The sequence below is a fragment of the Colias croceus genome, chromosome 8 (genome assembly GCF_905220415.1).
Source record: "Colias croceus chromosome 8, ilColCroc2.1".
In the NCBI taxonomy this organism is placed as follows: Eukaryota; Metazoa; Arthropoda; class Insecta; order Lepidoptera; family Pieridae; genus Colias; species Colias croceus.
In genome coordinates, this window is record NC_059544.1 from 7,449,282 (window position 1) to 7,459,965 (window position 10,684).

Consider the following 10,684-nt stretch of genomic DNA (forward strand, 5'->3'; position numbering starts at 1 on the left):
TGTACATTGAAAATATTGAAAAAATAACTAGCAGGGGGTGTTACTGGATCGATACCAAACCCAAATATGTGATTAAAAAATTTTTTGTCTGTCTGTCTGTCTGTCTGTCTGTCTGTCTGTATGTGAAGACATCACGTGAAAACTACCGGTTCGATTTCGATGAAACTTGGTATAATTATACCTTATTATCCTGGGCGTAAAATAGGATACTTTTTATCCTGGAAAAATACGTAGAAAAAAAATAAATCTCAATTTTTCAGTTATCCATAGACGTTGTTCTGTAGTAGGTACCGCGAACACACGTTGCGTATTATTATAGACCTAGCCGTATTTGGGTCCAATAGATATTTATAAGATGTCATTGTCCGAGTTACTCAAAATGGAGAAATAAACCATCCACGCAAAGACCGACATCCGCGCGGACGGAGTCGCGGGCGGAAGCTAGTCTATAATATAAGAATATAAAATGCATTTCGTTATTTTTATTTAATAAAACATAATGTTAATGTCGTGAAAACAATTGAAAATCCAGTGTAATTTTTCTGAATTCAATACCATTATTCTTAGTTAATTCAAGCATCTAATCTCAAAATCTCAATTAGAAAAGCAATCAAAGTCTTACAGTCTATAACTACTTAGGTCCAAAGGATCTCTGGTTTACTTCACGTTCGGAATTCTGCAAGCTCATCTTAGACTGCACGTGCTTTCAATAACTCCTCGTGGAAAGTAATGACAACGAACATTCGATTCGAACTTTATTGCGGTTATATTTAGATTCAGTATTTAATTACGTAGACTTATGGAGACAGCAAGGTCAGTTTTTCTTTAGGAAAGATCGAATAAGGTCTTCATCTTTTTTCCGCTTACATTTAGTCCAAATATATGCATTGAGATATATCATAATAATGTCACTTGCCGGCTTCCTTACGACACATTCGCCGGCACTTTGTGTCGCTAAAAATAAATATTGAGTAAATTTGCTTTGCTATAAAATAATTCCTTATATCTCTTTAGTATAATTTTTTTGAAGTGTCGCCGTTTATGGAGTTCGCTTTGATGCTTAAAACACGAAAGGCGCGTTAAAACCAACCCATAATATTTTCAATAAAACGTGTATTTGAATTCATTTTTCTACAAATATCTTAAGATATTATGGATACCAGAACGAAAGGAAATTGTTCGAAAAAAGAGTAGGTACATAATAAGATTATTATTGAAATAGTAGGTTCTTTTTGCACTATCCCATGAACTACATACATTTCCTTTCCCGTCAGGTTGCTCGGTAATGATTGCTGCTTACCAATAAGGCCACCTCTTGTACAAACGATCCCTTTTTTTTGTAATGATCAGATGTCATTTTTGTCATAATTTAGTGTTTAAAAAAATAATTTATTGTTAACTGTCTACTTCCATAATATAAGCTTTTCTATGTGATTTTCACGTCACTTAATTTTTCACTCTTTAATCACTATATTAAAATCCCATTCGTAAATGTATTTCTGTCTAGTAGACCTCAGTGAATTGCATTTTCACTTAAAATATAAGAAATCGTTTAAAATATTTGAACAAAACTCGAAACGTGATAGTTAATTAAAATAAAATTTACAATGCTAAAATGCTATTGTTCTTGAAAAATCCGTTGAATTATATAGAGAAAATGCTAGTCTCGAAAAAAACTCAATCAGCCGAAATATATCAGCGATAACGCCCATTAAAATATGTATAGTATGTCTATTGTCTATATACAATAGGATATTATATAATTAACATATACCAACGTGCCTCTGCTGATTTCTTAAATAATGGAACCTAATAAAATTTATACTAAAACCTTCCTCTTGAATAGCTAGCTAGCTCTATCTATTAAAAAAACGGCATCAAAATCCGTTGCGTAGTTTTAAAGATTTAAGCATACAAAGGGACATAGGGATAGAAAAGGCGACTTTGTTTTATACTATGTAATGATGATGATAATGATATAAATGGAACAAAACTTTGATGCAAAGCCTTAAAATACAAATAATATACTACATATATAACTATGTGGAGTGCTGTAGCTCTTTATACAATTATTTTTCAAACAACAATTTTTTAGGGGAAAGATTTGTTATCATAGGATACATTGAAAATCATTTTATCGATGCTCAATCGTGATAGAATAAAAGATACGATACGTAGTTAGAATATAAATAGATCTCCCATTATCATTCATGGGATAACTGTATAAACATACATATGTATAGAATTGTAAGTTAGGCGATAAGTATACTACTTAGGTACATACTACACAATACACATATATGTGCATAGTGTTAGCTATATAAAAAAACATTAATCAAATCAATCCTTTTCTTACGTTACTTTACGTTAATAGAAATATTATTTATATATGCCTAAGCATATTTAGTCATTAGTGCCTTGTAGAGTTTTGTTGCCTGGTAGAGATCCTTGCACAGTAATAAGTCCGCCTATCGTTCTATTATACTATTATACATTTTCTATCTCATATCAAAATCTCATCATCTGCATTATTTAAAATTTAAATATGTATATAATATATATTTTTTAATACTTGGATGTATTTTTTCACTGTAGATAAATTAATTGTGACGCAAACGTACATATAAATAATGGAAACAATGTTTTCATTTCACCTAATGCAATATCTACTACATCTATAGACCACGGGGAGGTAGGCACTCTACTTGTCAATGAATAATACTATAGCTGTTATCAATATAATCTATCTGCATATTATAGTATTACAAAACCGTGCAAAAAGTGGCAAGACAAGACTGATCAACATTCGTGAAGAGGACTTATATTATTTTTATATTATGAAATCATAAGATCAGATTCATAAAGTATGTCTAGAATAAATTTAATTTTGTGAAGAATACGTAGAGTCACATTATTGGAGCAACAGAATAACAATTACTACAATAATATACACTACCCGCCATAATAAGCAATTTACATAGTGATGATAAATGTAATGACTTTATCAGTATATTCTTTTGATACATAGTTTATTTCAAATTTACGCTTTGTGATCACACATATTAATGCATTATAATATTTTTATGAATAATAATCCTCTAAATTAAAGGTAGCTTTAACACAATTTTTTAACCCTGAGGAATAGCGAAAATGTTAATTAGGTGAGCATAATATGCATGTTTAAGTGACTATGTCTTTAATAGAATAGTTGTCGAAAAGTGTACAATAATTAAAGTAATGTATTTAATTCATTCAATATAATATTATTATAATAAGTTTCGGTCTGCCGCTTTGGTAGAGTAGCTACTATAGCTAGCCTGCCAGTGTTAAAAACCAAAAAGCTCAGAGGGAGGAATGAAATATCATTTGAAATTCTCGGATGCACGAAACCGAATAAAAAAATTCTCACATATTTTACAAATTTCATAAATCAACAAAAAATTTATAAATATATACATATAGAGTTTATCTCATTAATTATTATTAAGAATATTATAACGAAAAAAAAATTTATCTGTCGATTAAGGTAAAAACATAAACGTACAAAAACTGTATGCATTTGTATGAAATTATTATTAATTACTTAGTACAAAAATATAGGCCTTGGAATTTGGATAGATATATTACCCACTTGTGTCATATATCTACCTAAATCCATAGTCCAAGTGATTAAGAAAGATCGAAATACAGTGGACATTTTGTTTTAATTAATTTTATCGTATTTTTTATAGTCAACGTGTAAAATAGAATCAAATGGCTTCTAATGTTGCACACCAAGTTTTATTAACAGATAACCTCATAAATGTCGATTTCGCAACATTCCCGAAAAATATATTTGTGTTAGTACCTATTGTTCAAGCAACACAAGGCTGAATAAATACCGAGGAAATAATATGATAATTTGATCGCATAATCACAGTATAATTTAGCGAACGTAGGTAGGTATATAATCATAGAAAAGTATAACATCACAAACAGAAAATCTTTTCCTAGCAAACTTTACGCGCAAGAACTAGAAATGTATTATCATACCCAGAATAAAGCAGCTGGGGTGTTCGAATAAATCAAATGATGTCACTTTTAAAGCGACGAACGATATTTGTGGGAACAATGCAAATTTTTCTCTTTAACAATGCCCCATTTTCAGTAACGTTCGAATACCTACATAATACATCGCTGTAATTTTGTTTTAATAAAATCTATTACAATTTAAAACAATCGTGCCAAATTTGAATAAAATAGCATACCTACCTTGAAAAAAATATAGGTAGGTCCTCACTGAATGCGTAATTAAAAACCTTGGTAATTTAAAAAAAATATATTTAAAGTAGTTAGGTACTTATTTCTTAATGAGGAAATAAATCGGAATTAAAATTATATCCCAATAAAAAACAATGAAACGGCTGTAAGAAAATTAGTACTTACGCTGTACAGAGCACGTGAAATGAGGCGTATCTGATTTATCAATGAACCGCCAAAATCACTGGATCAAGTTCTGTTTTATTGTCTGTTTGTTGTAATGTGGACATTATGTCAACATTTGTATACAAAATGAGTCAACATAAATAATAACGAAAAGGATGCGTTATAAACTCGGTGTAATTAATACCACATAAATATAAAAATCGATACAAATATTAATATTTATTTCCATATATAATTTATACACTCCAAACACCCATAAAGTTTAATATCTTACAAAACAAGTCCATAACCCAATATAAGAAAAGCATTGTATTTAATTTATGCAAATACATTCATTTATAATCAAATTAAAAGTACAATTAAATATTTCCAAATCACATTTACAAAATATAGGAGGTTAATATTAATTTATAGTAGGTAGTACATAACTATTTATGACAGGTATGTACTCTATTATTAATTCATACATAACATACCCTCTCATTTTTTTAAGTTCTCTTGTTGCATTTTTGTCTATTAAGTATATAACGCAAAATATAAGTAGGAAAATCAAAAAAATATCCTTAAAAAAATTTTTACTAAAATAATTATAAATTCATCCAATTATTTTAAATGTATCCAAAATTTTATAACTTAATGTCCATAAGTTTATTAATGATTATAATAAAAACTACAAATATAATGCTTCAAGTGCAACTGACCTTGAATAATGTATCCTATATTTTGTAGTATTCAAACTCACTTGATTTAATTAACTACACAGAACTATAAAACAATTCACATTTGAACAGTATTTATTAAATGAACGTAAATCGTGAAGCGCGAACCTGCGGACCGCCGCGCTGGCGTATAGTCTGCCTTATACTAAAAGCCGCTCCGTAAACATTGCACACTTTTTGAGCGTTTTCCGAATTCCGATACATTTTTGAGATTTATTTTGTTTTACATTATTTTTATACATACACATACACAAGTAATTGTAATTACATGAATACCGCATACTTTGAGAGGAGTTCAATTATACATAATATTAATATAATGAATTTTATAAATTTAATTAACATTAATAACGTAAAGTTACTTTTGGTAAACCAGGCGACCGGTTATGATGACCCCTAATATTATGATGAGAAATGAGTATGTTTTTCGGAAAATTATTTGAAAATGAAGTTCGTTATTGCAATCTAACAGGTAGAGCAGGCTAGGCGGTAGAGCCTGGTTATATTTTATTACTTATGATTGCGATTTTCCTAAATATTGAACTGTGTATTATAGAACTGTATTTTATCGTAGCTTACATCCACTATTTGATATTGAATAAATCGTTTATAAGATTTTCTTTTCTAGAAATGTATTAGCTACCTATCATATCTCATCCTTTTAATAATAATTTAAGTTTAATAATAATAACTTACATATTTAGCTGGCTGTTTTTTTTTGCTAACCATAATTACAATGGAGTAATTATTTCATTACTTTAACCATCTCCATTCATGTTTAAATATTAAAACGATAGTCCCGATGTTGATCTAAGCAACTCTATTAAATCGTAATCAGACCACTTACGCCTTAATGAGTCTCATTGATTTAATTAACTATATCTCTTTTTTATCTTGGTAAGTTTTCATGGTGCATTTATTATATTTGTATTCATTTTATTTCAAATCTCGGCTCAACCAGTTAATTATATATAATAATAATATATAAATTTGAGTGTCGGTTCATTTCACATAGTTTAAACTTTAAAGTTATCAGCATCAAACAATATTTAACAAAATGGGAAAAACATATTCGGTTGAAAAGAGAGATGAAGAAATTGTTATCGCTCAAAACGGAGCGAATCACGCCACAGCATCTAATACTGATTTTAAATTGGAAGTGTTGAGCATCACGGTGACGGTTATGGCAGTCATCCTTTTTGTGTTGTGCGCTATATTAATATACAAAGTTTGTGTTATACGTGCAAGGAAAATGTTAAGGAAGGAATTAAATTGTAGTCAAGGTACAGATTTAAGTGTTTTGTCACAGCATAGACTCCCAAATGTTAATGTTTGCTAATTTTTTTTTTTTTTATATTTGTCAGTTATGTAAATCATTTTTTTTTAGAAGGGGGTGTATGTAGTGTGTGTTATTATTCTCAGTAATCAAATATCGTAAATTCAGCGGTTTGTGGCGCGGCGAATGGCGACACTCCTGCGAGAGCCAGTCGCCTGCCACTCGCCTATCTAAGTTAACGTGTAATAAAGTATAAGTTTATAAATGTAATAAAGTAGTTCAGCGAATACAGTATTTTATTGGAAGACCCCAGCCTTTGTACACTAAATAATAAATAAAAAAAAACAAATTGAGAACGATCCGTCGTTATGGAAACGTCTGTTAACAAGTGATAACTGCGTTAAAAACAACCGACTTCAAACTTGCACTTGCAAAATTTACAAATACCTACAGACAAAAATGCTCATAAAATAAAAACTACTGGGCCTATCCGAATAAAATTTTTATGGGACCAATTCGACACCATCCCGCATCGAACAAAAAAAGAATCACGTAAATCGGTTCAGAAACCTCGGAGTAATCGGTGTACATACATAAAAAAAAAAAAAAAACATACCGGCCGAATTGATAACCTCCTCTTTTTTTTTTGAAGTCGGTTAAAAATTGATGTTTCAATCATTCTACTATATGTGTCTTGTTATGATATGGTTCGAGCCACAGGTTCGAGCCCATTATTTACTTCGTGTGAAACTGGGATAAATTGTAGCGGGTACCCTATATGCTATTCCAAACTACAATGTATCTCCTTAGTCCATACCAAATCCATACTAATATTATAAATGTGAAAGTAAAGGACATAGGCTACCTTTTATTGCGAAATATGTACCATGGGCGAAGCCGAGGCGGACCACTAGTTTCAAATAAATAGGATCAGTAGGTAACTATGTTTTTGTGAATGAGTAACAAACATCAACAAACTTCCGCATTTATAGTATTATCAGGATGGAATATAATGTGCCTATTTTAAATGATAAAATATGTAATATTATATGGATAAAATAATCATATAGGTACATAAAACACTGATAGAGGGGCGTATTGTACCTATGTATGTTTTAGTCGGAATTCTGGTAATGACTCTACAATCTGCTTACATATTTGATGATGAATGTACCTACGGTCTGTTTTATACAATATTCAAATTATTATGCAGTATTAGCAATTTAATCTATAGTATATTATAATATTATAAAGCTGAAGAGTTTGTTTGTTTTATTGAACGCGCTAATCTCAAGAATCACTGGTCCGATTGGGTCCTTTCGGTGTTAGATAGTCCATTTATCGAGGAAGGCTCTATATCATTCTGCTAAGACCAACAGGAGCGGAGCACTGCGGGGAAAACCGCGGGTCACAGCTAGAAGTATATATTTTTACTTTTATGCTACGTTCAGGGCATGGTCCATTTCAGATTATAATTATGTAAATAAAGCGTAACAGAACACCAAGCGTTGGTTGAACCAAAGCCGGCCATTTCTCTCTACAGCAAAGGCGACAGTTTTATCTAATATTTTATGATGCATATACAATAATGCAACAGTATTGTACATGTTTTGTATATTGTTTAATTTTTTATTAAAAGTGAGCTAGGTACATAATATACGTTCATCCATTTCAACTTTTTATACTCGTGAAAAACTTCGATTCGTTAGTGGAAAGGAATGATGTTTTCCTTTAGGCACAAATTAAATCAGTTAATGGTAAGTAATTAGTTAAAGTTGCCATAATTAAAATATTTTTTACGTTTTTGCCCAGAACCGAAAAAAACACAAATGTATCCGTACCGATTAGTCACGGTTAGGTTATTGCCTTCAAAATCGAGACAATTGTTGGCTTATCATGCATGGACGCACGAATCAATATATTTTTTTTATTCTTAGTTGTTTTGTAAATTATGTATATTCCGTTTACACGCGGTGTCAAGACTTCTCAATCTATACATTAGGGTGGAGCGTAATTTTTTTTTTTGGAATTTCGAAATGGAACTATTGCCAAAAGTTGTCAGATATGATTACATTTAAAACTGTATATTTAAATTTCTTGATATATTTATGGAAATACTGCCCCAAGCCCTCTGATATTTTGAGAAAATACACTTTTTAGACAATATTTAGATGTTTGATAGAGATTAATAAAACAGTAAATTTTCAATAAAAATTACTTTTATTAGCCTAGAAACTATCCGTATTATCATAATTATAAAAACATGGAACTAAATTATGGAAAATTATAACTAGTGTTTCGACAAAAAAATTGCAAAAAATAAATAAATCAATGTGTTTTGTAATCTTTTTTTGTTTCAAAAACAGGCATAATTTTACGTGATAGAAGGCGGGTTCGTATGAATCCATCCCTTCTTATTGGACCACACACTGCAGCAGAGGCTTCTGTTACTATTTTAACACACCTCTCTGTAGCTTGGGTGTGACAACTGACAAGGGTACTTTTTTAGAAGAGGTATTATAAAATGATCAATTTTTTCAGGCGTCTCAATGCACTCGAGTATTATGCTTGTGCTTATGTTTTTTTTTAAATTGGAGGCTCCGTGACGACCACATCATTCCAAATGACGATGTCAATGTAGTCAACAGCATTAAAATTTAATTGAGGAACCTTAAATTCTCTCACGCCCCTAACTGCTGAATCCTTATGCCTTAAGGATTTTACGCAGTGCCAAAACTCTTATATTTTTTCTTTCGTCATCCAACATAGCCAACAAAATATTCTCTGTATGACCAAAGAAACCATTTCGTTGTATGACTGGATCTCCTATCATTTTCAGGTGTTCGGGGAGGTACCTCGAAAGAATAGTGGTTTTATGCAAATGTTTTGCACCATAAATACATGTTGGTTTTGTTTTAATGAAAAACCACATAGGCGCGTAAACATTCAAAATAAATGTTACCAAGTGTATTAGGTTTTCCGTAGGAGACGTTGTCGAAACGTATAATCTAAGTAGTCTCGTTTGCCATCGTGAGCCACCTGGAATGAACAATTTTGCCATGATTCTTTTTGGATAAACTTATACTACAATGACCGCAATTAATAGCCATACAAATATACTGACAAATGTACTATTGATCGGAGCTCAAATCTTGTACGTTAGAAATACCTGGCGCAATGGTCGACGTTTAAAAAATTTCCGTTTTTTGCCAGTAACTAGCGGGACCGTGGGGGTCGCGGGGGTGGTACTAGTGATGTCCTAGCCGATAATATTGAAAGATTGACTTTTATCTAACCTAAATTGTATTACAAAGTTTTAGAAATCTTATTAAATTATATAAAACAAAGGGAGAAAAATACTCGAAATTTTTGAAATTTCTCAAACTTGAAGTTACTTGGGGCAGTATTTCTAATTGACCAATTTCAAAAATATTTTGGCTATAGAAGATCTATACATTAACACAACTTTTGGTAAAAGTTCCATTACGAGTTAACAAAAAAAAATTTTTTTCATACAACGACACTCCACCCTACTATACATATAATAAATCTGTAGAAGGGTCAATTCTGTACATTGAAAATATTGAAAAAATAAATAGCAGGGGGTGTTACTGGATCGATACCAAACCCAAATATGTGATTAAAAAAATTTTTGTCTGTCTGTCTGTCTGTCTGTCTGTCTGTCTGTATGTGAAGGCATCACGTGAAAACTAGCGGTTCGATTTCGATGAAACTTGGTATAATTATACCTTATTATCCTGGGCGTAAAATAGGATACTTTTTATCCTGGAAAAATACGTAGAAAAAAATTAATCTTAATTTTTCAGTTTTATCCATAGACGTTGTTCCGTAGAACCGCGAACACACGTTGCGTATTATTATAGGCCTAGCCGTATTTGGGAATTGGGTCCAATAGATATTCATAAGATGTTATTGACAGAGGTACTCAAAATGGAGAAATAACCATCCACGCGAAGACCGACATCCGCGCGGACGGAGTCGCGGGCGGAAGCTAGTATTATAATAAATCTGTAGAAGGGTCAATTCTGTACATTGAAAATAAGTTGAAAATATTGAAAAAATAAATACCAGGGGGTGTTACTGGATCGATACCAAACCCAAATATGTGTTTAAAAATTTTTTTGTCTGTCTGTCTGTCTGTCTGTCTGTCTGTCTGTCTGCATCACGTGAAAACTAACGGTTCGATTTCGATGAAACTTGGTATAATTATACCTTATTATCCTGGGCGTATAATAGGATACTT

At 31.2% G+C, this 10,684-nt stretch overlaps 1 protein-coding gene across 2 annotated transcripts in view; it reads right to left on the reverse strand.

Moving 5' to 3' along the window:
• The window catches only part of LOC123693992 (pyrokinin-1 receptor-like), a 51,870-nt gene extending 46,599 nt beyond the window's left edge, over positions 1-5,271 (reverse strand). For both annotated transcript variants that reach the window (XM_045639280.1, XM_045639281.1), the window contains exon 1: positions 5,127-5,271. The gene's annotated coding sequence lies outside the window, so the exon portion shown is untranslated. The remainder of the gene's footprint in view (positions 1-5,126) is intronic.
• Positions 5,272-10,684: the final 5,413 nt, after the last annotated feature.